The 26,444-nt window shown below is 40.7% G+C and overlaps 1 protein-coding gene and 1 pseudogene across 2 annotated transcripts in view; one reads left to right on the plus strand and one right to left on the minus strand.

The window, feature by feature from the left end:
- GPM6A (glycoprotein M6A) overlaps positions 1 to 26,444 on the plus strand; it is a 332,016-nt gene that overhangs the window by 24,988 nt on the left and 280,584 nt on the right. The window lies entirely within an intron of this gene.
- LOC112932846 (small acidic protein pseudogene) lies at positions 16,775 to 17,466 on the minus strand (annotated as a pseudogene).

The raw sequence follows: 26,444 nt of genomic DNA on the forward strand, positions 1-26,444 counted from the left end.
TGAGTCACAGTGTTGCACTATAGTGTTTGGTTTTTTAACAGTTGCCTACAGTGAGTAGAAGGACAGTTTTAACATAAGAAATGAGTTTGAGAGACAGCATATTTAACAAAGAGTTAAAAGCTATGAAGTACTTAAAAATTGGTGAAAAACATTAGTGTAAAGTATCTTAAGAGGCTTTATTAAAATTGAGTAAGACAAATCTGAATTAGAAGCAAGCCTAAATCACTGAATTTTCAAGTGCAAATACCATGTTTTTAATGCCTAGCACACATAAAGGACCTCAAAGCAACTGTTACCATGATTTTGGAAAGAAAAATCTTCTATTTCTACCTCAATGAATGGGTGAGAATCATTATAAATTATCTCAGCACCTTTTATGTAGAAATTAAATTGATGTGATTTTAGTATGGTTTTCCAAGTAGATAACTGATCAAGTATTTTTCTAAGAGTCTGTGATTCTAGTCACATTACTTTATCTTTGGTGAATAAACCTATTGAATAAAACAAAACATAAACCTATGATAGATTAAATGATCAAATAATAAATTAGAAGAATAGGAATTATTAATCCTTTTAGCTACAGTTGTAGTGAGTGTAGCCTAATGCATAAACTTGTCCAATCGCTATGCTGAAACTAATGTAACATCGTGTATTAACTACACTTGAATAACATTCTTTAAAGAATTGTTAATGTCTAAATACTTGGTGGAAGTGTCGAAATATTTCTAAAGAGATCGCTGGGAACTTGTGAGAACTGAAGCCCTAGGAGCTTTAATGCAATGCTGAGAAGCTTGGATGTGGTTGGTGTTTGTCCATTCTTTTGCTCACTAAATAAGTACTGATTGAATGCCCACTGTGTACTTCCGATGTGCCAGGCACTCTGCTAGATGCTGAAAATATATGGATGATGAAAATAAACATGGTTAGTGATATCATAGATATTCATAAACTAATGGGGGAGAAAGACAAGTAGCTAATTGCAACTCAGGCACTCGTATTTGACAGGATCCAATAAATAAATCACCATCATTACTCACCCAAGTTTGGACTGAAGACAAATGCTCTGACAGATGGAACTCAAAATGTTAGCTCTTTTACTACTGACAAACAGATCTTGAAAACAGGATTTTAGCTAGTCTCTCCGAGGGGGCTTGTTGGTGGTACAGCTGTGACTTGGACAGACTTTGGACGGGCTTGTACCGACGGCCCCCTCTCAGAGCCTGCCCCTCTAACGACGGATGGCTCGGAGGAGTGGAGAATTCAGGCAGGGATGGGAGTATTCTAGACTCATGTGAAGGCTGGAAGTGGACATGTGAGAGATTATGGACTTTAGGGAACTCATGTGGTTCAGATGGTCGGCTAAAGGAAGAGTGTTAGGAGAGTCTGGAAGAAATGAGTAGGGTCCATATGGTCCATCCAAGGAAGGACCTTTCAGTTTTTTCCAAGAGCAACACAGAACCATGGAGGGATCTTAAACAGATAGTCTACATACATGGTCATTGCTTTTTAAATATTATCTAGCAAGCATTGTGCAGGGCAGAACTGAAATGAGACAAAACAGAATAAAGGATCTACTCAATGGGTTGTTTCCATCACGGAAGGCTGGGATGATGCCATGTGAACAGGGTAAGGATGCTTGAGCCAGATAGGTTGGAAGACATTTGCTGTTTTATTTTTCTAGTTTCTTCTTAGCCATTTTGCTGCTCATTAGCACCTCCAGGAAGAGGATGTCCAGAGGAGCTGAATCAGATCCTCCTAGTGTTCCTTCAGAACACCTGTTTTGAAGAATGCTTAGTCATTTTTTTTTAATATTGCAATTAATAGTCACAGTGTGGTTTGGGATTAATGGAAAATTTCATTTATTCATCCTGTCCCGGGATCTCATTAGCATGTATGATTGAATTGGAAGTGATTTTAATTATTTAGTTGACCCTTTTAATTACCTCATTTTGCCTGTGATAGTTTGTAAGCTTTCTGCAAAACCTTAATTTGATCACATCAAAGGAGTGCCAGCTTCAGCATGAAGCCCCCCTCTGAAAACAACAGTGACACAAGCAGCGAAGCCATGTTCTAAAGGTCTGTGAAATTCATTTTGGGATTAGATGAAAAGCTAAATGATTTCTTGATTCAAACTATATTTTTAGGAATAAATGTTAAAAAAAAAAAGAATAAACTTGTCCTCATTGTGTAATTCGTTGAAGTAGATGGCTTTTGCTTTGAAGACAGGGTGGGCTCTTCGTGTTAGAGGCTGAGTTGTCGCCATATTTCACCCGACACCTGACTTTAGAATTGTTGTATCTACAGAATTAAGTTCTCTTAGTTTTGCCACATTTTGTTGACCGTCTGGTTCCACGCTGGAGATGGGTGTTCACTGGTAAACGCACCCGTTTTGTCTTCATTGACAGAGGATAGTCATAGGTGGTAGACATGGGCTCATTTACTGTTGCACTAACACTTAATGAGCACTCATGTTGTGCCCAGTGCTGTTGGCGCCCTGTGGACCCAAGGGTGAGCCTCTAGAATGATTATAGAAACAACTGCTCGTGGTAAATATTAACAGAGATATTTTCTATCACAACGTAAGGAAGGGAGTGACTAATATCCCCTTCATTTTCAAGGAAGGAAACTTTGGGTGAAGGTATAAAAGAATGGAAAGGCACGTTTCAAACCACAAAAAGTGAGAATAAGCCAAGTAGAGATATTAGCATATGCCAAAAAAAAAAAAGCCCAGAAACAAAGATAATGGAAATATACTATTTTTTAATTGTTACATTACATATTTATTATTGTAGGTTTATGTTACTGAGGGATCATACTCTGTACATGTAGATCCTCCGGCTGGCAGAGATGTAAAATATCTTTGGAGATCCTAGTCCAAAACTTGGAGCCTGAGGCCCAGAAATGTGTAGAGACTCCTGGAGGTGATACAGGAGATGGAAGGCAGAGCCAGATCTCACTGTCAGCCCACTGCTGTCCCCACACGGCTTGTCCCCATCCTCGCCACGGGATGCACGAGGAGCCTCTTCAATACCTTATTTTCTGCTTCTTGTTCATGAATCCTTTAGGGAAAGTTCTGAGGTTTTAACCCAAGCTCTCATGAGAACAGACATGTTATCAGGTTGTTACCAGGTTAGCCACGGCTTGGAGATCTTCAGCATCATCCTAGGTCAGCACTGTTCCCCGGGCCACATACCCTCCTCCAAAGAGAACTTGGAGTAGAGGCTTATATCTAGGGTTTCCAGAGAAATACTTATAGACAACTAAAGAAGGTTTTAGTCCTAGCACTCAAGCCAGAAGCTCTCTGGAAGAGTGGTGCTTTGTTCTGCTTTCTTCTAGTGTGGACACAACTATGTCATGAAGGAAATAAAATTACAGTGTGAGAGAGGATTGGAGTCCAAGATTCAAGACCGTATGGATTTCAAGTAAATAAAGGAAGGCCATAAATAAACATTTAGACTCACCTATCAGATGAGCCAAGGAAGACCAGAGGAATTTTGTCCTACCCAGGAAGTGTCCATCTCACAGGGACCAGTCCAGCAATTGCAGGGTACAGGGATTCTACTGAGACACGGGAGGTATTTTTTTTTTTTCATTTGCTTTTTATCTCTCCAGGCCATTTATGTTACGAATGCATCTTCCAGAAATCCCCTGTCACTTAAAAAATATATATAGACTAACAGTTTTCAATAACAGACATTTCAGAGAAAATTTAGAAGAGCCATTACCAAGGTAATAAAGCTTACAAGCGAAAATGTTTGTATTTAAGATCAATTTTAGAATTCCACATTCAATATTTTTTTTCCACCGGTGTTTTTATCTGTGAGCCTTGTTAGAAATAATCACTGACGTGAATTTAACAGCCATCAAAGCCTTGGCATTTTAATGCACATGTAATTATTTTTGAGCAAAAAAAGCTACACATTTTATTATTCTTTTCAGTAAGAAACACTGGAATATTGTACTGTTGTTTTGAAATTCAGGTCCAGCCCAAGAAAACTGGAAACAGAATTTCTGATGCTCTTAAGTAGCTGCATCTGATACAAGTCTACAAATATTTTGTGTTATTTTTTTTTAAATCAATTTTAGAGCTAAGTAAGTGAGGGCCTTTTGAATAACTGATGAATAATGAAGTGTGTGCAGAGAATTCTGATGTGAGGGGCCGAGGAGAGTGAATAGCGGCACCACGGGAGAATTTAGGTCAATCACACTGCACGTGACTCTCTTCTGACTGGAAATATTTTTCAAGTAGAGAACAATGTACTCAGCTGCAGGCCTCAGCAAGAGCGGCAGCACTCGTCATGCCAAGGAAATGACTGTTTGCCCCGGCCCCAAGTCAGGAGAACCCCTAACTGACTTTTTCACAAGATGGAATTTTTATCTCTATTGGTTTCTCTTTCTAGAACCCCAAAAGCTGCAGATCAGATAAACTGTAGCCATTCCATTTCAACACCCCCACTGTCCCACTTTGGTGTTTCCGGAAAAATACAGCATATATTTTAATTCAGAAACTTTATGTTGAATCACTACCTTGTAAACCTGCAACTAATATTAGAACACTGAATGTTAACTATGTTGGATTAAAAAAAGACTTTTTTTTAAAAAATTTAAACTTAAATTCAATTAAAAAACAAACAAACAACAAAATCTTTATCTTAAGCCAAACAGAATCCATCAGAGGTTACAAATCTGCTCTTTTTTTTTTTCCTCCCCTACCACCTCTCTTTTATTACCTTGCACATCTTCTTGTTTGGGACTGGTTCTTCTGTTGGTTGGTTCCATCGTGTCCTGCTTCCTCTTCCAAGAGGGCAATAGGATGGAGTTGGAGAGAAGAATGAAGGGGAAGGAGGGACAGATTTGGGGAGAGGGACTACCGGATGCCATTTTTTTAGGAATGGGTTCTTGCTTTTGATGTGAAAGAGATTAATATATATATATATATATATTCACATGCTATTTAGGCATATTGAACACCTACTTTATTCCCTTATTTGGTTCCTGAAAATCAGTGTGGCTCAGAGGCTAGGCTTACGTAGGTTTTGATGAGCAGTACGCTGGAGGCCCTCGGGGCTCCTTCTCCTCTCGGATTGCCACCAGGACAGTTGCCCGGGGCCTGGCAGCAGGGGGCGGGCCGCACAGTTTGCAGTTTTGCCTCAAGTTGCTAAGATATTAAGACTATAGAAAATCCAGACATGTTCTGCTTATAAGACTGGGCAGATGAAAAATGCCTCGAGGGTGGCTTGTCTGATGCTGCAGACGAGCAGGCTTTTTCCTGGACTTCCCTGGAAAAGGCCTGGAGGCTGACTGGGACTTGCACCTGCCCTGAGGGCACCAGGGTGCTGGGCCCGGCGGCAGGGCCCTCCGCTGCCAGCAGCCTGTGCTCCCCACTGCGGAAAATGGGCTTTCAGGGGATGTGGTGAGCCCAGGGGTCCCAACTTTTGGGAGCTCACTCATTTGAATAGAAGGCAAGGCAAAGAAATTTTGTTTTTCTTATAAGAAAACTGTTTTTCTTATAGTTGCAATTCCTGCCTTTTTATGTGACCTTTGATTTCCGGAGAAGGAAGCTTGTTGTGGCTTTGAAGATAAGGCCTTCCTGGATTCCTTTCTCTACTTCCTTTTTGTCACTTGTGATGGTGTTAAGCTGCATGTGACCCTCTAGGACTAACCTGAATGAAGAAAGAAAGAAGCTTAGAATAATTGGGTGTTTTTACTTTCAAAGATAGAGCCACGTCCAGCTCCTTTTCTCTAAATTCCTTGTAGCTCCCTAGTTCATAAACACTTGTCACTGGAGACATGTGTGAGAACACACACACACACACACACACACACACACACACACACTCTACAAACTAGGAATTAAGTAGAGTCACTTGTTACAGTTCACTGGGACTTTTTGCTCACTTTCCCCAATTTCTTTACCTTTCTGTCTTTCAAAGAGGGTCTCCAATGTTGTGTCTCTGAAAGCAGCAGAGCATTTGGCAGCCAAGTGGCCCGTGTGTTCACTGCCACAAGAATTTGACTTCTAACCTTTGGTTTCTTTCTCTGTTATAAAAGTGTGGGTCTGGCTGTGTTTTTTTGTAAAAGTCAAAAAAGCAGATTTCCCGTGAAAACAAGCTTGTTTCTGGAGAGGTGGCAAAGTGCATGGGCAAAATGGTTTTATTTCCAGAGAATCGGCCAAATATTTTTTTTGGTAGGGAAAGTTTTCTTTCATGAAAAAGAACAAAAAAAAAAAAAAAAAAAAAAGGAGAAAGGAAGGACACAGTGAATATTTCAGTATCATTGTGATGAAGAGAATAATACCATCTAACAGCAATTGCCAAATCGGCCTTGAAAGTAAAAATAATAATCTAATAGCTTTCTTTTTCGTGCTTAATGATTGCTCATCTTAAAAAAAAATCATTGTGCTATTCTGTAGTATTTATTTAAAGATAAGTAGTCAGGGACGTCTGGGTGGCTCAGCAGTTAAGCATCTGCCTTTGGCTCAGGTCATAATCCTAGAGTCCCTGGATCAAGTCCTACGTTGGGCTCCCTGCATGGAACCTGCTTCCCCTTCTGCCTGTGTCTCTGCGTCTCTCTCTCTCTCTCATGAATAAATAAATAAAATCTTTAAAAAATAAAAATAAAAAAATTAGTAGTCATTATTTTTTTAGAGCAATTTTAGGTTTGCAGAAAAAAATGAACTGAATGTAGAGAGTTTGTACTCACTCCCTCATACCTCCACACACACAGTTCCTGGTATTATTAAGATTTGCATCAGTGTAGTACGTTTGTTACAATTTTTAAGAAGATTTTATTTATTTATTCATGAGACAAGCAGAGAGAGGCAGAGACACAGGCAGAGGGAGAAGCAGGCCCCCTGTGGGGAGCCCTACGTGGGACTCGATTCTAGGACCCTGGGATCACGCCCCAAGATGACGGCAAATGCTCAACCCCTGAGCCACCCAGGCGTCCCCATTTGTTATAACTGATAAGCCAATATTGATAAATTATTATTAACTAAGTTTCCATTTGGGCTCATTCTTTGTGTTGTACATCGCACGGGTTTTATGAAATGTATAATGGCGTGTATCTACTGTTACAGGCTCATACAGAGTAGTGTCACATGGTAAAAATCCCCAAGCCCCATATATTCATCTCCGTTTCCATCACCCCAAGCCCGAGCAACCACTGACCTTTTTATAGTCTGCACAGTTCTACTTCTCCCAGAATGTCATGTAATTGAAATCATGGGATGGGGCCTTTGCACATTGGCTTCTTTCACTTAGTAATACCCATTCGGGACAAAAGCTGCTTCTGGTCTTTCCATGACTTGATGACTGGTTACTTTCTGTGGTTGCATGGTGTTCCACTGGGTATGCCATGATCTGCTTATCTATTTACCTGTAGGACATAGAAGGACATCTTGGTTGCTTCCAGGTTTTTGCAACTGTCATTGAAGCTGCCATCAGCATCTGTCTTGTGTGGACAGAAGTTTTTAACTCCTTTGGTTAACACCGAGGAGTGTGATTACTGGATAGTATGGGAAGAGTATGTTTCTTTTGTAAGAAATTGCCACCTTGTCTTCCAGATGCCTGTAACATATTGCATTCCCACCAGGAACGAATGAAGCTTCCTTGGAAATTTTTTCTTAAATACATTCTTTCTGTCTTACCCCCCCCCAAGTTGTGACTCAACAATCTTGTTAATGTGGTGGTAAGTTGGGGGGAAGAGAAGCATTCTTAGTCCTGCGCTAGGCCTTGGTCTTCTGGTGAGCCTGTGCCTGAAGGCTGTGGCCTTCACCAGTGGCTCTCAGTTTCCAACACCACCCCCTTAGGTGAGGCTGCAAGGCTAGAGTGGGCTGGAATTGGGTATTTCCCTTTGCCCATAGGAAGGCTTGGGCAGGCTGCAGTGTGGCATTTCTTTTCCGTCTTCCAGGTCAGTTTGAGTTTGGTAAAATGCTTTCCTCTAAGGGCAAGTCTTGCTAAGCACAGAATGCACCAGGTGTATCAGCTCTGGGTGCACCCTGCCCCCACCCTCTGCTGGAGGCTCTGAGGGACTTTTTCTCTGATCTCTGTGAGAACCTAGTAGAGCTCCTGGGGTAGAACTCAGAAAAAAAAAAAAAAAAAAAGGTGCAAGGACTTCCCTGATACTGGGCCCCTCTGCCGCTGTAACTTCTCAAAACTTGTCCACACTGAGCTACCCGCGACCCATCAATGACAGTTCAGGATTTCCTCCCTTGGCCCTGGTTCCAGCAGGGATTTCTGTTTCTGGAAGCTGCGATCGTCTTATGTGCCTGTCTGTTGTCTCCAATTCTGGGGGCAAAAGTTTGCCCCGAGACCTCAATTCTCTGATGGATCTGAGAACGGTTGTTCTTTTTCTTTCTTTCTTTCTTTCTTTCTTTCTTTCTTTCTTTCTTTCTTTCTTTCTTTCTTCTTTCTTTCTTTTTTTTTTCCAGCTTTTTACTTGTTAGAACAGAGTGGCCACGTTTAAGCTCCTTACACGCCAGATCAGAAACTGGAAGTCTATTTCACGGTATTATGATTTGGGTTGAGTGAACATTCTTCCTTAAAAGTAATCTGATGGTGACTTTTGTAAACACTTTGAAAATTCGTGTATTTAAAGACGATGATAAGTTTCTAATAAAGTGGTTTGTGTGAATGTCATAAGAGATGACCATGTGATCATGTCTGCCACCGACGGTCCCTCAGCTCAAAATCTGTTTTCCAGTGTCAACTACATTTAAAGAATGTTAGGGTCAATAAAGCTTTGGAAATTGGCACACAGATTTGCCTTACTTTGGAATGCAAAAGCCAGTAATGTTATTATTTATAAGGTACACGTTTTTGTAGGTTAAACAGTATGCGTGTGTCGCATTACATGGTTTCCTTTTGCCATTAATTTTCAATGGAAAGTAGCTACATCTTGCAATTAATGATCATCCCCACCCCAACCCCCGAAATTCAAACAACTTTGTAGTTAAAAGTAACATGTACTTTCTGATGTAGCAGTGTTCTGGGATTAGTCATGGCATCACAGAATTTTAAAATTCGAAGGGATCTTTAAAATCACTTTATTTTTTCATATGGTGCAGATCAAACCTATAGAAGTGCCGTGTCTAGGGACAGAAAATTAGTATGTGACATCACTTGTTTTTTTTTTTAAACAGGTAGATAAGTTTTTATTTTTTTTATTTATTCATGAAAGACACACAGAGAGAGAGAGGCAGAGACACAGGCAGAAGGAGAAGCAGGCTCCATGTAGGGAGCCCGATGCGGGACTCGATCCTATATTGCAGACTTTTAAAATGAAGCTTTCAGTCTCGGTCCTATGATTTAGATCACCTTGTTCTTGTTTATTTGATGAAGGGACTGTCCTGCAACAGAATTTATAGCGATGACCCTGAGACCCTGAAAGATGTCAAAGCAATATCAGACCCATCATAGAATGGCTAAATTCTATGCCTAGAATTTTTTTTTTTAAGATTTATTTATTTATTCATTCAGAGAGAGCAAAGAGAGAGGCAGAGACACAGGCAGAGGGAGAAGCAGACTCCATGCAGGGAGCCCGACGCCGAACTCGATCCCGGGTCCCCAGGATCACACCCCGGGCTGCAGGCGGCGCTAAACTGCTGCGCCACCTGGGCTGCCCTATGCCTAGAATTTTATTCCAGTTTTAAAATGTTTGTATTTTATCATATTCAAATTGTTAGAAAACTTACCCCGAGTATTGGCAACTTTGTCTAAAAATGAAAAGTTTTAGTTAGAATGTATCAGTGCCAACTGGTATGACTTGATAAAAGCTTCTTTAAGAAAATCTGTCAAGATACTTTTGAATTCTGAAGCAAAATATCTGGCAAAGATTTTGTAATACCCATTAGAGCTGGTACTCAGTGACTGTGTAACCATGGCCTGGTTACATAATATCTTGGTGGCTTAATTTTCTCCTCTCTGAAATGGCATGTGGACAGTAGTTTCCAACTCAGAGTGTTATTGTAAGGATTAAACAAGTTAAATGTACACTTTGCTTAAAACAACGTCTGGCAATAATTTTCTAATTAGTGTTAGTTATTACCATTCAAGAGGAGACAGAGAATCGGATTCTCAGGATTTGCATTTCTGGCTCTTTTTCATTTAAAACTGTTTCTAAAACCACTGTGGATGGACGAATGGCCATTTCTGTGTTACCTCTACAGTAGCTCCTTGCCTGCCATTAATTCTGTATGGATATGTCGAGGAGGGAGGTGAGGCAGGAATATGTCCAGGGAGTTCCAGTATTTGGCTCTGTCGTCATGTAGGCCGGCAAAACTCCAGTCTTCCCATTCATTGCACAAAACCACCCCTCCGTGATGACTGAGGCCCCAGTGGCCCTGACATTCTGGTGCCCTGGCCGTCGTTCCTGGTATTTCTTTTTATTTATTTATTTTTAAGATTTTATTTATTTATTCATGACAGAGAATGACAGACAGAGAGAGAGACAGAGACAGAGACACAGGCAGAGGGAGAAGCAGGCTCCACACAAGGAACCCGCTGCAGGACTCGATCCTGGGACCCCGGGGTCACACCCTGAGCAGAAGGCAGACGCTCAACCACTGAGCCACCCAGGCATCCCAAAGATTTTATTTTTGGTTGAAGACGTTACTACTGATGATACCTGAAGGTAGTGTTCCCCCATTCTGGGCACTGGTTACCTGGAAATTTTGAAAGTAGGTCATCCTATGTTTGTTTTAACATCTCATTTCAATACCTCACGAAGCGACTCTGCTTCCTCCGGGTCAGTATTTCTTGAACTGTGATTTGGTAGACGGATTTGGTTTTCGTTCCATCTGCCACTCCCCACCCCCCCTGCGATGCAACTGCCCGGTCCTTTTGACAGTAGACTAAGTGGAAACCTTTTTTAAAAGTGGGGTGCCGGGCAAATGTAGTGCGTATTCACACGCTCGGACACTCTTACTTCATTTTTCTCATTTGCAGGCTTGTTGATGTTCAGCCTGGATACAAAGTCATGAAATCCTGGGCTTTTGTAGTGGGAGGGAAATGAATCAAAGTGCCTTTTTGTCCAAAGAGAAGACCATAGTTAGCAGCAGTATGAGGGCCAGCGGTGACCCTGTGGGGTGAAACCAAAAAGGCTTGCTTTGGTGTAAACCAGGCCTCTTCTTGGAAACCCTAGTCCTCTGGCAAAGTAGAGAACACGGATGTAGGCAGATAACACCATAGTTCATTTTAAGATATGATCTAGATTCAGGCTTAATGGGCTGCTAATGTGGATCTTCAAAGTGACTAGAGACAAATGCCCTCCAGAGACTCCTCCGGAGGTCTGTGCAAACTTGTCTTTCTGGTCAGGAAAGGAAAAAAAAAAAGGCCAATATCTTTATCTAGAATACTGTCTCAGCCACTTTTACATATTGCTCTATTACTTAGCAAATGGATTTAGGCACAGGATTTGAAAGCTGCTTTTTGTTCTCAAAGGCACCGGCTTTGAAAATACATTTCAAATACAACTGCTGTCTACACTCGGAAACCTAATACTACATAGCAGAACAGCAAAGTTGTCTCCGAGTTTCCTAACACGTGGTGGCATTTGTTTCTCTAAGCGGCCACCTTTGGAAGAGTACTTGGAAGATGAATGATGCCATCCAAAGTATTTTATTTGACCCAACTAACTTTCTAGTGGAAATTAAAAAATACACAATGCTGTAGCATTCACAGTCAGTGCCGGGCCAGGATCACAAGTTGCATTTCATGGTAGGCACAAACAAAAATTTGGTTGTTTTTATTCTGAATTTCTTTCTTTCTTTTTTAAGGTTTTATTTATTCAGAAGAAACACAGAGAGAGAGAGGCAGAGACACAGGCAGAGGGAGAAGCAGGGTCGCTGCAGGAAGCCTGATGCGGCACTTGATCCTAGGACCCCAGGGTCACGACCTGAGCCAAGGCAGACGCTCAACTGCTGAGCCACCCAGGGATCCCTGTAGCTTCATTTCTTTTGAGTACAGGTTGGCACAGGGCAAATAGATTGCTTTGGCTTTACAGAGAATTCATAAATACATGTAATCCGTTGCTTTAAATTTCCTGCATCTGGAAAATGTATTTAATACCATGCAAAAGCTTTATTTTTTATTTTTTCTGGTTTTTTAAAATTTGTATTTATTTTTATTTTGTTCTGTATTTTTGATTGGAATATTGTTCAGTGTTGATTTCAATTTTCACGTGGTTGTTAGGGAAAAGACACTCGGACAAATAGAATTTGCCTTGGATCACAGTTACTGTAAGTGATGAGCTTTCTGGTTGCCCCAAGACTTAACTCAGAAAGGAATTCTGTACTTTTACTCAAGGTCCCTTTAGTATTTGTTCAAAATACTGTTTTTCTTGAGACTGTACAATAGAGGCTCTGTAGAGATTTCTATTCCCCTTGGTGATTTTTGTTCTGTTTTGTGATATTCATAACGTTTTTCTTTCATACAGAAAATTGCAGAAGAGACCTGTAAGCTGAACTCCACTTTGATCTGGAACTTCACACAGTATTTATATGCTAGCTTGCTGTCTCCCTAGAGGCTCCTGAACTTCTAGAATAAATTTTCTACCTCTTTAGTAGAACATGTATTACCAAGCCATTGGCTGCTTATTGGATTTTGGTGACAGTCCTGGGTATCTGTGTTTCAAGAGCGTAGGCTCACAGTGTCCCATGCTAAGCCTGGGCTCACTGGCCAAGTTTAGAGAAGTGGTCCATGTTTTATTTCACGTTACTTTTGCACGTGCACTCTCTGAATATAGTAACATGCATTCAAAAGCTGCTAGGGAACCGCTTTCATCATGGCTTTGCATTTATTATATTTTCTGGCTATTTAAAGGCGTAAAAAATAAAAGTGCTTTTGGTGTTCATGCCACCATCATCAATAGGATTCAGAAAAGTGAAGAAAAAGTGAAGTCCTTCTTGACTGATATATTTAAAAGTCTGGCCCCCCGCACGTACACGTCCCCTTCTCTGTCACCAGTCACTGCTGTCTTTTACACACGGCATATATTGATTCTCTGATTGTGTTACATTCATCGTTGCCTTCATGCTGCACTCCATGTAGTTCCTTTTGCCTGGAATCATAATACCTATAAATTCATCTATAGAATGATTTACATTTTAAAAGTCCTTTCATATATATTTGATTATAATATTTCATGGAGGAGACAATTGAAAATCACAGAAGTTTATTTGCTCAAAGACACAATGACGTTTATTTGCTCAAGGACACAATCCGACACATTAAGTGTCACCACATTAAGGGTCACATTAATGTGAGTGACACATTAAGGTCACCATCTGGGTCACCACATCCAAGCCTAGCTCTGCTTTCAACGTGCCAGGCTATATTCCTTTTTTTATTGGTCTTTTCCTAAGCACTCTCTCACCCTGTGATTGAATTCTCTAGGCTAACTGAGTTCCTGCCTCTGAGATAGTGACTGTATCCTCCATGTATCACATATTACCTTTTTTTGGTTGCTTTTGTTTATTTCTCGAGTGCTGGCTCGGCCTCCCTCCTTGTGTCACGATACTGGGAGGCTCTACTACCTGGGATGCAGTGTTCCAGCTGTTGTTGCGATGGTTTATGGACTGATTCTTTGCGAGGGACATTTGTCTCCGCTCCTTCTAGGCAGCCTGTCCTCTTGATCATCCAGCTGACCTCCCAACAAACTTTTCAGTTTGTTGCAAAGAACTCTTTCATTTATGTTCCCAACCAGGTGACAGGTTGTTCACAGGCACAGAGTTGTCCCCCCTCCAGAAACAGTAAATTCCATGATTTTATCCTCTTATGAGTCATGCAGCATTAGACCTCTCACTTCTCAACCTCATCACCTCTCCACTGGCGTTGGCACAGCACGTATATCTTGTCTTCATCATGAAGACATCTTGCTTTAGGCTTTACCCCTCCTGCACATTTGCCCTCCTTCAATCCACCTCTTTCTATAAACGCAGAATTGTACCCCCCACACATTTGCTCACCTGGCTAAAATCATTTGGTGAATCTTGATTGACTTCAGGATCCCTAGGGCGCTGCGAAGACCCTTCACAGTTCTTCCTTCATTTCACCCTTGTCCTTATACGTCGTGTGCACAACACACACATAAGCACACACAGTTTCACGTGATTGACGGTTCTGAATCCTGCAGAACTCTGCAGAGACAGCAAAAGAGATCTCTGGCTGCTTTGCCTGTTTCTACCGCTGGACTAGTCCCTGTTCCCCACCGTAGTCAGCATAAACTTAACTCTGACCTGCATATCTGATCCTGGGAGGTGATCACAGAGCAGGTTTGGCATCATGATTATTGGTGTTAGGCCCTGCTTCCCCGTACTCCATATCCTAATTTGGCGTGGTTAACTTGTCCAGCTTTCTTGGGTGGTGTACATCTTACACTTTTCAGTTTGTTGCAAAAAACTCTTTCATTTATGCTCCCAACCAGGCGACAGGTTGTTCACAGGCAGGAAATTAAAGTATTTCTTCTGAACCTATTCAGCATCTTGTAGAATGTCAAGTACATAGGGATTAAGGAGGGGCTCATCTATGCATTTGTTCAGTTAAGGTGGAAGCTAATTAATGAGTTCCTTGAAGTGCCCTTTCATAGGTCTGTGATACCTACCTTAGCACTTAGGGGGAAGCACAGAATTTTTGCTCAGTAGGCGGTGTGGGCAGGGGCAGTGGGGTGAGGGAGAACTAACAGAAACACAGTGAGTGACCTGAGGCTCTAATACTGGGTAAAATGCATCAATTCAGTGTGTTATACCTTCATTGGTCAGCCTCCCTTAAAGGCTGATGCTCCCATTCTGGACGTATCAAAGCTGCAGGCTCTGGAAGAGCTGGAGTTTTTTGCAAGCTTTTCTGGTGGAGAATATGTTTTCTCCATTATCTTTTTTTTTCTGTGTTTATCTGAATAGTTGTTAAATATATTTCAATAGGCTTTATTTTAGTCCAAGCCACTTGGTAATTTCCCCACTAAAATATTGGGAAGGAATCTCTGACAACATGTATGCTAGGATACATGGCTTGTTTTATTCTCAAATTCGTATTAAAGAACCATAAACACCTTCATGTTATTACTTGTACCAAGTGGTCCTTATTCCCCTCTTGCCTCTTTTTAATATGTATTTCACTTTCATAAAATATGGTTGGGATTGATATTGTACTATATTGCTTGGGAATATAGTATTCAGTTGAAACCAATATTTAATAGTTTGACAGTTAGAATTGGAGAATCAATGGATCAACTTTCTTCTGTACCTTCCAGTCAAGCTGAATCAGTTGAACACATCCATGTACAGATGAACTGGTGGATAGCTTCTTATCTCATTGAAATCTGGGAACAAGTAATTCAAAATTTTTTATTTGAATGAGGAAATAATTTAGAATCTAACAGTCAAACTATACAACCTAATTCTTTTATTTTTTAAAAAAAGATTTTATTTATTTATTCATGAGAGACACAGAGAGAGGGAGAGGCAGAGACACAGGCAGAGGGAGAAGCAGGTTCCATGCAGGGACCCGATGTGGGACTCGATCCCGGGATCTGGGGATCATGACCTGAGCCAAAGGCAGATGCTCAACCACTGAGCCATCCAGGCATCCCCGACCTGATTATTTTCTTAACATTATGTTAAATTTGTTACATGTTAAATAATGTTACAGAGATATATAAATTCTTAGATGTAAACAAAGAAATAAAAAGGTAAGAATCATGGCAAAGGGAATTTAATTTAGAAAAACAAAGTGAGGTTGGGGTGAGATTCTTAAGCAGAGCATGTGCCATTAGGTCCTGTAGTTATTTAGTGGTGGCCACTAACATCCAACACAAAGGGGAGGTTTTTAAGTGAACACTATTGTCCACTGGATAAACACAAGCCAGAACATGTGTCTTTCTGGTATATAAGAGAGACATTTGGCCAGTGCGTCCTCAACGATGGGAATTTAAAAAATTTCCTGAGCTATATCCTTCACAAGAAATGTGATAAAACATTTGATTCTGTATGACAAGCATCCACTCAGTGCAGTTCTGTGGGCCTGTTTAGTGTTGCCCCAATGATACAACCGGTAAAGGTGGGTTTTTTTGTTTTTGATTTATTTATTTATTTATTTATTTATTTATTTATTTATTATGGGAAACTGCTTTTTCTTTATTTAGGCCTTAGGAAGAAAATTAACTTTGGTCACATATTACCTGAAAAAAAAAAAATCCAGTTTTACATATTCCTAAATAGATAGGAGCAAATAATCAGAGAAATAATTTCTTCTGTAAAAATTGGCCAAATTTTATCAAAAACCTAACATACAATGTAATTCAAATTATATAAAGACTGCCTGGGATCATAACATTCCAAATGTATGACATTTGCAACTCCATCCTGACAGGTGTGAAAGTATTTCCTCTCATGTTGCTTTTGTCCAAAAGAGTAGAGCTGATCAGTAAGAATAAACAAAGTACCTAATTTTTTGCAAACAATTTAGTTATTGGCAGCAGAAATATCCATGACGAATAGTTCTACTACAGCAAAGTATAATAACTGAATATATTTCATGAACACATCACAGTATCAGATAAACTTATAAGAGAAAAATATGAAGGAACAAAAAAGCTGAAACAGCTACCACAAAAAAGAGTCTCCTCCATAACTATCTGAAGGGTTAAAAGGTGAGATTAGAATTTGATGATGCTAATACGAGAGGAAATTGAGTATTGTATTTATTTCTTATTTTATACAACTCTTACTCTTTACAAAAATGGTTATAGTCATGCCCATAAAAGTGTAATCCATGGCATCTGAAAGCAAACACTCTTTGTAATTATTTAAAAGGGCCTTTTTAAAAATTATAATACAAAGGTCTGTGCTCTATAAGCAGTCCTCCACTGTGCATTATAACAATAAGGCTTACTTTTAATACAAAGACTAAGTGTTTGGGAGTTATGAACCACTGGATTTAACAAACATCATTTTATAGTTGCTTTTTGCATCTTTTTTGTTTTTGGGATCCTCCACTTCATCAGGGTGCAGAGTAGCTGGAGTTCTTCAGCAGACTCTTCTTTCTCTGACTCTGAATCACTTTCAGAGTCATCTGGACTTTCAGGATCAGGTGAATCATCATCATCATCATCATCATCTCCAGCCACATCACCTTCTCCATCATGATCTTCTACCTCGCTGAAGCCAAGTCCACAATGTCATCGATATCTTCCTGATAATTTACTGCCCATACTTTGCTGATATTGAGACTCCAGTTCTTCATTAATTTTCTTGTCTTCTTCCCCTGTTTGGAAGTGAGATGTTGATTTGTGGTCTCCTATAACAAGACTGCCAGTATGTTCTTTCTTTCCTGCACCCATAAGTCTCAAGAACTTCTGTTTTCTTTCTTCATTACCTAAGTCTGCTGCTTCCCAATTGCTAGATCCAAGATCATCATCTGGGGAGGCTGAACACTTCACCCCGTACAGATGGGACTCCCTGGCAGCACTCATCGTTGCTGGGACCCCCGACAGCAAACGCTGAACCCACTCCCGTTCTCTCTTCAGCAGCAGCGCCAGCAGCCTGCAACCTGCCCCCGGCCCGAGCAGCACCACTCCAGAACGTAGAGCCCCTCCAGGCCTTCTCCTTGTTTTTGTTTTAAAGATGGATTGAGGGATCCCTGGGTGGCGCAGCGGTTTGGCGCCTGCCTTTGGCCCAGGGCGCGATCCTGGAGACCCGGGATCGAATCCCACGTCGGGCTCCCGGTGCATGGAGCCTGCTTCTCCCTCTGCCTATGTCTCTGCCTCTCTCTCATCTTTCTCTGTGACTATCATAAATATCATAAATATCATAAATAAATAAATTAAAAAGAAATTAAAAAAATAAATAAATAAAGATGGATTGATTGATTTGAGAGAGAGTGGGGGTGCAGAGGGAGAGAATCTTCAAGGATTCTCCCTTGCCGGTGGAGAACCCGACACAGGCTGGATTCAGGGATAAACAAGGGGTTCGACAAGGGGCTCTGCAACAGGACTCATGAGATCCCAACCTGAACCAAAACCAAGAGGCAGAAGCGTAACTCACGGAGCCACCCAGGCACCCCTACGGTAAAGGTTGAACAGCCTGTTCTCTGGTGAGGATGGGGGAAAACTCTCACTGAAATACTCATCCATTTTCATGATGTAAATATTTCCCCAAATGCTGATTTCAATGTCACCGAAGACAGCTGGAAGGAGACGAGGCATGCCACCCCACACACAACCATGTGGCTCCATCCTGGCTCCATCCCAAACCGGATAGAGACTCGAAGGACTGGATAGCTGATTCATTACACTGGTGAAGGCAGGATCCACCCATACTTTTTTTTACTAAACCATTTTTTATTGTTATTACTATCAAACTGCAGTGATTTGGAATTACATCTCTTAATAATCACTTGGAATGAAGTTACTTTTTATCACAGGTTAAAACTGGAGCCAAGTGATTTAATAATCAGGTGTATCAGAGGTTGATTGCCAAAAATAAAAACTGAGAACGCTTAAAATGACCTCCACCTGAAAAGATTTTACTTTACCTCCGTGGTGATCAAGATACATGAGAGCTAACATTATATGTGAGCACGGGTTTGAGGCCAGACACAGTTTTTGTTGCTTTCCTGTATTAGCTGGGTTCAGTACAATCAGGATCAAAATAATATTGTTATTATTATCTATTATTTCTTTTACCGCAAAGCTCTAGCTGGGGAGTTGCAAGGCTGGGATTTGAACCTGGATCACCTGGTTCTGTAAGTCTACCACGTTCCAGTTTTTAAAAACATATTTTCTACTAGCTATTGCACATTTGTTGAATAAAGCAAAGGACACAAGATATTTAAATAAGCTATTTTTAAAAAAATGGACTTATTAGATTCTCCTTTCCTCTGTGAACTCCAGGATTAGGTACAGTGTGTAGCTCATTGGCATAAATAGAAAAGCTGTCCCTTGCTCTTGCTGTCCAGATTTAGCCTGAAGAGCAGGGATGCCGAGTGTGGGCTTTGCCTCGTGGTGGATTATCTCTGCGTCAAGAACCCCCTACCGTTCTTTCAGGCATTGAACCATTTTTGCCTCCTTGGCTTGCATTCTAAAAAAATTGCAGTTTGTCTTGGTCTCTTGAAGACAGAGGATGTCTTATCGATGGTAGTGGTCATCATCACTCCTTTTGACGTAAATAACGTCAGGCCCTCGCAGCTCCCTGCACAGCTTGCTCTGTACTTCAGCTCCGGATTACCTCTCCTTTATTCAGGGTCTGCATGCTGAGATAAGGCGGTGCTCTCACCCCAGTTAAGCAAAAAATGTCTAAATTCCAAATTATGTTTAAGACCCAAGGAAATAGAGGGATCTGAGGCCCTGTCACCGGGACATAGTTGAACTTCGAAGGCTGACCTTCAAGGATAACCAGAGACACCTAATAGGCTTACTTTGCAAGCCGCCCCTGCTCTCAGAAAATAGAAAGGTATCACCTTCTTTAATGTTGGAAAGGAGACCAGAAAGGATGATCTCTGTCTCTCTCAAGAGATGACCGCCTGGCTCACTGTGTCAGATTCACTAATCTTTAGACTTCCTAGGACTTTCCTTGACTCTCAGGTGAGAAAATAACAGATGGCCCTTAGGTGTTTAAATTTGCTAATCATTGTCCTGAATGCTTTGCACACATTTTTATTATACCTCTATTCATACTATTATCCTCATCTTACAGATGGAGAAACTGAGGCATAGATGAGGAGACATGCATCAGCGTATACAGCTCTTCAGTGTTCAAACTGGGATTTGAACAGGGACAGTCTGGCTGCAGGGACTACACGCTTGGAGTCTGGCCACTGGAGAAGGCTGCCCAGTAGACTTTCAGAGATGAAACTATTCTATCCTAAACCAGAGCCTTAGACACAGTGGCTAGCCACTGAAATGTGGCCAGCGCAGCAGAGCAAATGGATTATTTTATTTTATTTTAATTATTCTAAATTACTTAAATAGCCACATGTGACTAGAGTCAATCTTGTTCGTGTAGCTCTAGACTCTCCTCCCTAAGAGGAGTGAAAGTACACAGTAGGTTGAGAAGAAGAGCTAAGGAAATTTAGTAGTGCAATTTTTTTTTGAAGGTTTTATGTGTTATTCATGAGAGACACACAGAGAGAGGGCGAGACACAGGCAGAGGAAGAAGCAAGCTCCCTTCAGGGAGCCCGATGAGGGACTCGATCCCAGGACCCTGGGATCATGCTCTGAGCCAAAGGCAGATGCTCAACCAGATGCCCCGCAGTACAAATTTCTATCACCCAGTTGTCATTGCTGACCGTGTTTATCATGACTGTTAAGAAAAAAAAAAAAAAAGAGGATTGTAAACCAACTGGGTTAACCTAACCCTTTTAACAGTCACCATGCTAGCATCAATATACACCATCTGTTGCACGTGCCCAGCAGACCTCAGGGTTCTGTAGCGCATTACAATTAAGGCAGTGATGCTGTATCAATGAAGAGGAATGACAGTTAAGGGAAGCATCCATTCAATTCTTGCAAATCCTGCTTTGCAGGCATTTGGCTGTTCCTTGTGGCAAGAAAGTTCTCTCTTCACAACTCTTTACTATGTATCTTAAAATGGAGATAATTTAGGTTTTCTGAAAATGCTATTTCCTGAGCCATTTTCACATCTAGTTCACAAATTATTCTCTTAGAATGCTTCTCTGTGGAGAGTTGTCATGATCCGGCAAAGGTTCCAACATAGTATACTTATAGGCTCTTCAGCCTCAAAAACTATATAGATTTCTGGGAACAGTTTGATGTCAAATAAAATTTCCCTGCCCTTCGATATCCTCCTTTATTTCATACGTTCAGGAGTGTATATCTTAAGAAAGCATGTGGCAGTCTTTGGTCAGAGCAGAACCTTCCGTGACGTAACCGTCGTAATCAAGATCAGTCACCCCAGGGAGCATGGTGACTCCCTTCTCTGCCCACTGAGTTGAGCTGTGAGCACCAGGAAACAGCTAGGTGACAGTTTTAACCTCTAGTCCAGTGAAGTCGCTGTCGTGTCTCCTGGTCAAAGAATTCCTCTCTGTGGAACTGAGATCCCTCAGCCAACAAAGAGTATGGTGCTAAGGACAGGAAGCAAAACCTATGCTGTACCTCACCAGGTGGAACAGTGAGTGTCCGCCCTGTGGGTTCGGGCCCCGTGGATGGGAAGACACAGCACCACATCTCGGAGGCTGCCTCAGAGCGAGTGCGGCCTCCTGGAGAAGCCAGGGCCCCAGCTCTGCGAGGTTTGGCCACCTAGTTGGCACCATAACCGGGTCTTTGGGAGACTGGGCCACTGTTCTGTCAAGCCAGCTGCTCCAGTGGTGGAGAACTTGGTAAGCCTGAGTTTCATGAGCAACATTCATTCATTGAATTCATTCATTGCCACACTTCATTGGCTTTGACCGGAGTCCCTTTATCAGAAGCAGTGGCAGTTGGACCAGCAGGACAGTGCTAAGGTGTTTGGAAGTCCCTGGGTGGTTGTTTGGGCAGACGTATTATACACAAGCAAGGTAAATCCATATCAGGTAAGTGATTGGATTGGCCTTCTTACTATTCCAGTAAGAACAAAATGCTACTCCTTCCATGATGGACGGGATCCAACATAATTAGCCCGCCACCACGAAGCCCGCTGGCTCATGGCTCCAGGAACCAATAGTACATTGGGCGCACACGGCTGGCTTATGCTTCTGACGGATTGGGCACTTAGTGCTGTAGCCAGGTTAGCCTTGGTGAGTGGAAGTCCACGTGGCCGAGCCCATGTGTAACCTACGTCCCTGCCACCCAGCCTACTTTGTTCATTGTTTCATTGGGCGATGACAGGAGTGGCTGGGGGAGAGAGGCTGACTGGTTCCACAGAACACATCACCCTACTAGAAGCATAGTCATTAGGGCCCTTAAATCTAATCAGATTAGAAAGCCAATCCCAGAAACTCCAGAACCGTTTCAAAAGAGTCACTTTAAGGTTCTGTTCTTCTAGAACCACTCTCAGTTACCCAAATCTGTATTAGGGTTCTCTGAAGGAATGGAGCCATATATATATATATGATATATATATATATATAAGATATATATGGTTATATATCATATATCTTATGATATATATATCTTATGTGTATATATATGTATATGTGTATATACATACACATGTTACATAGTATATGGATCATATATATGTCAGATATGTATGAAGGGGGTTTCTTATGAAGACTTAGCTTATGTTTTATGGACGCTGACAAGTCCAAAGCTTCATTGTGGGCAACCTGGAGACCCGGGAGCGTCTATGGTGCAGACAAAGTCCAAGGGCAGTCTGGTAAGAAAATCTTTCTTGCTTGGGGAGGCTAGTCCTTTTGCTCTGTTCACGCTTTCACAGAATGGAGGGCAGGTTAGTTACCCAGAGGTCACTGATTTAAATGTCAATGTCATCCAAAAGCATTCTCCGAGATGACAAATAAAATTAGCCGTTGCAGTAATACAAATGTGAAGACTTACACAAAGCTACATAATTCTGGGATAGAACCAGAATTTTTTTTTTCCCCCAGAAAATTGATACAATTCATTCCTGTTTGTACTCAGCTGGTACTTCTGACCATGTATATTACATGTGACTTAAATGCCTGATTTCTCATTGTTTCCTTAATCTTCCGGTTCAGGTGGTATTTCTATTTTGAATCAAGGTCACTTGGAGGTTCAAGAGCTCTTTGGCAGTCAGGGTAGAGGATGGATGCAGTCGAGAAAGGTCTGCCGCCTGGACCAGCGCTCTTGCAAATCTTTCTGGCTGCATTTCTTTTCTGTTAGTGACCTGATGACATGGGAATGATAGTATCAATAACCATTTCTACTGTTTTGACTCTATTTCCAGTACTGTATCTACAGAGCAAAAATTCATGATATATGGTTCCTCTACTCATTCTTCCTACTGAAAATTCCAGGCATATAGACTGTTTATAAAGAAAATGGCTTGTTACACAGTCATCTTGAAAAGGTGACATGTTTTGTTCCGTGGTGAGTTCGGGAGGCAGGATGAGAAATGAAGGTTTCCAATCACATGGCAGCATTTTACATTGAAGAGTATTGAATTTTAGGCTGTAAAGAAAGAAACTCCTTTTTTAGGGGCTTTTTGGAAGGGGTGGCATTTACTGTAACAGAGGCCTGACATAATCAAAAAGCCTTTTTGAGTATTTGTGGGAATGAAAAAAAAAAAAAAAAGGCTTGCAAATACCATGTTTTTTACTTCAATGTTATTCAAGCCCCTGGTAGGTATTTCCATTTTGAGAACTCAACTGTCTGACAATGCTAAATATTTTTGATACTTTGGAAATTAACGTAGTTGAACTTACGGTGGGTAATTTTTGTTGTAGTAATCAGGTACTTGCTGTTAATCATTTAAGGTAGTGAGAAAAAAATCAATGCATTTAAGACTATTTTAAGGCATTTAAAATACTTTTATTAAGATAACATTTTTTTCTTAAAGTGAGGACCGTTCTCACCCTACCTGCCCCCTCCACACCTAAACACTTCGGCATAGCAAAAAATCGTATTAAAAGGCAGTGCTCAAAAAAACAAAAAACAAAAAACAAACAAACAAAAAAAACCCCCCAAAAAACAACAAAACAAAACAAAACAAAAAAATAAAAGACAGTGCTCAATTTGTTGACTGTAACATACTGTCCCAGGTTTCTTTGAGAGTAAAGTTATATCTAAAAGCTTTTTTTTTTTTTTTTTAAATTCCTGAAATACATTTTAATGACCAGAAGTCATTTTGCAATTCCTTTTCTGGAAACCCGTGGCTGAACCTGGAATGTTTGCATTTTGTTGAAAGTAAGCATAATCCTCAAATACTAAAGTCCTGTGTTCATGTTTCAAGATTACCTTTTATTTATACAAGAGGTCTTGTTCCGTGCTTGAAATTTTTTGTCTTGGGAATCACCAGCACTTGTAATTATATTTAATTTATACAGTTATAAAATGATGTGTATAAAAAGTTAAATAAACATAAACATTTATTAAATCTCACCAGGGCTCTATTAGACCCGTATCTAATATAATTTTTATTATTTTCTAATGATATAATTAGATGTTTGTATCTGGATGGGTGATGGGCCTTTTAAAATATCACAGTTCTACAGAAAGCAAACATATTAACTTTGTTCAAGTGTATTGACTATCCTTCCTCCCTCATAATTCATTATAAAATGAATTACTTTTCTTCATGGTGAGCTCTGTGTGCTCTTAAGATATTCTGAGGGAGTCCTTACCTTTTTTTCTTTACAGAATCATTTGTTATTCCATGGTGCTTGTACATGATCTGATTACTAAAACTTCCTCTCCTTTCCCTCATGGATTTTAAACATTCATTGGAAATATGATATGTGCATCTATAGCTTTGTAAGTTTTTTTTGGTTTGGTTTGGTTTGTTTTTGTAACTTTTTCTGTGTCATGGATTGTTATCTAAAAAACTTAATGCAGGTAATCCGGCTAGTTTTTAAACGAGCTGCTTGCGATGCCACCTATTCAAGGAATGTACTAAATGTGCAGAATGAACAGATAGTGTGAAGCCTGTCCGTTCAATTTTATCTTCTTTATGCATTTTAAGTCAACGTGGTGAAGGACTCGCCCTTGTTTTTAAAAAGTGCTGGTTCCAAGGAATCTTTGCTAAGGTCAACTCTTGATAAGAAGAAACAGAGAGTACTAGGTATGATTCGATCTAATAGCGCTTGATTATTTAGCTTCTTGGATTTTTAAAAATCTCGCCCCCCCCTTTTTTTACACAAAATTTATGCCAAACATAGCTATGAGTATCTCTTTAAGTTTGGTATGAAATTTCCCTTGCTTGACTTTTATTTTTTTTCATTAAGATTTTATTTATTTATTCATGAGACACACAGAGAGAGAGAGAGAGAGAGAGAGAGAGAGACAGGGGCAGAGACACAGGCAGAGGGAGAAGCAGGCCCCATGCAGGGAGCCCTACGTGGGAATTGATCCCAGGTCTCCAGGATCACGCCCTGGGCTGAAGGAAGCACTAAACCACTGACCACTTAGGCTGCCCTCTTGCTTGACTTAAAAAAAAAAAAATTTCCCTTTATTCATTTTTTTATTGTAAACAAATTGGAAATCATAGCAGAGCATAAAAAAGAATGTGGATCTCATGTGTAATCATATCACCCATTGGTAGTGTCTTTAATGTTTCTAGCTATTACTTTTAAAAATATTTTGTGATATGTTGGGATTATATGAAAGTTTGGATTAACTATTCATTTTTGGAACTGTTTCTTGACCCCTTAGTTGTATGGCAAGGAGTTTACCTATAGAAGAAGAGGTGGGTGGGTTCCTGCCCTCATTCTCATTTCCACATGTATCACAGCACCAAAGACAGCCTTCTCGATCTAATAGTAAAGGGTCTGGTCTTTCTCATGAAATATCACTTATTTTCAAGAATCATTAATTGATTTCAACAATTACCCTTAACTTACTCTCCCAACAATTTATTGGTGGTAATTATTGTTATAATTAGTAACAGTATCAATATTTTTATTTTACTGGATTGGAAGCTATAGGCTTATAGCATAACATTGTGGCTGATGTTTCGAGATTCCTGCAAAAGGAAAGGGTAGGAATCACAATTATAATTTTCCCCTCTTTTTTTTTTTGAAGACTTTATTTATTTATTCATGAGAGGCACAGAGAGAGAGAGAGGCAGAGACACAGGCAGAGGGAGAAGCAGGCTCCATGCAGGGAGCCCGATGCAGGACTCCATCTCGGGTCTCTAGGATCACACCCTGGGCTGAAGGTGGCGCTAAACCACTGAGCCCCCCAGAGATCCCTAATTTTCCCTTCTTCTAGTTTCTAGTTAGTTGTTGATGATTTCCTCTGTGGTTGTATTAACCCATGTGATTTATTTCTGTATTTGCATTGTAATGATGTTTTAGCTAAGATTTGGTGGAATAATCAGGATTTCCGAATTTAAATTTTCCAAAGTCAAACAGTGTAGAGGTGGTGGGACAAAACGAGGTGTATTAGTCATTTTGGGCTGCCATAGCAAACTACCAGAGACTGGTGGTTTAAAGAACAGATATTTATTCCTTACAGCTCTGGAGGGAGGTTGGGTTCTGGGTGAGGGCCCTTCTCACGATTCACAGATGGCGGTCTCCTTGTTGTGGCCTCACGTGGCAAAGAGAACAATCATCCCTCTTGTGTCTCTTCTTAAAAGGGTACTAATCCTATTCACGAGGGCTCCAACCTCATGAACAAATCACCTTCTAAAGCACCCCCCCCATCACACTGAGGCTTAGGATTCCAACATATGAATTTTTTTTTTGGGGGGGGGGACACAAAGATTCTGTCCGTAACAGAAAGATTCCAAATTTTGGAGAAAGGATTACCAAGTCCTGCCCTTCTTTATAGGGCTTACTAAGCTCCAATAGTATCCTCAGGTGTCCTCTGCTAACTCT

The sequence above is a fragment of the Vulpes vulpes genome, chromosome 7, assembly GCF_048418805.1.
Source record: "Vulpes vulpes isolate BD-2025 chromosome 7, VulVul3, whole genome shotgun sequence".
NCBI lineage: Eukaryota > Metazoa > Chordata > Mammalia > Carnivora > Canidae > Vulpes > Vulpes vulpes.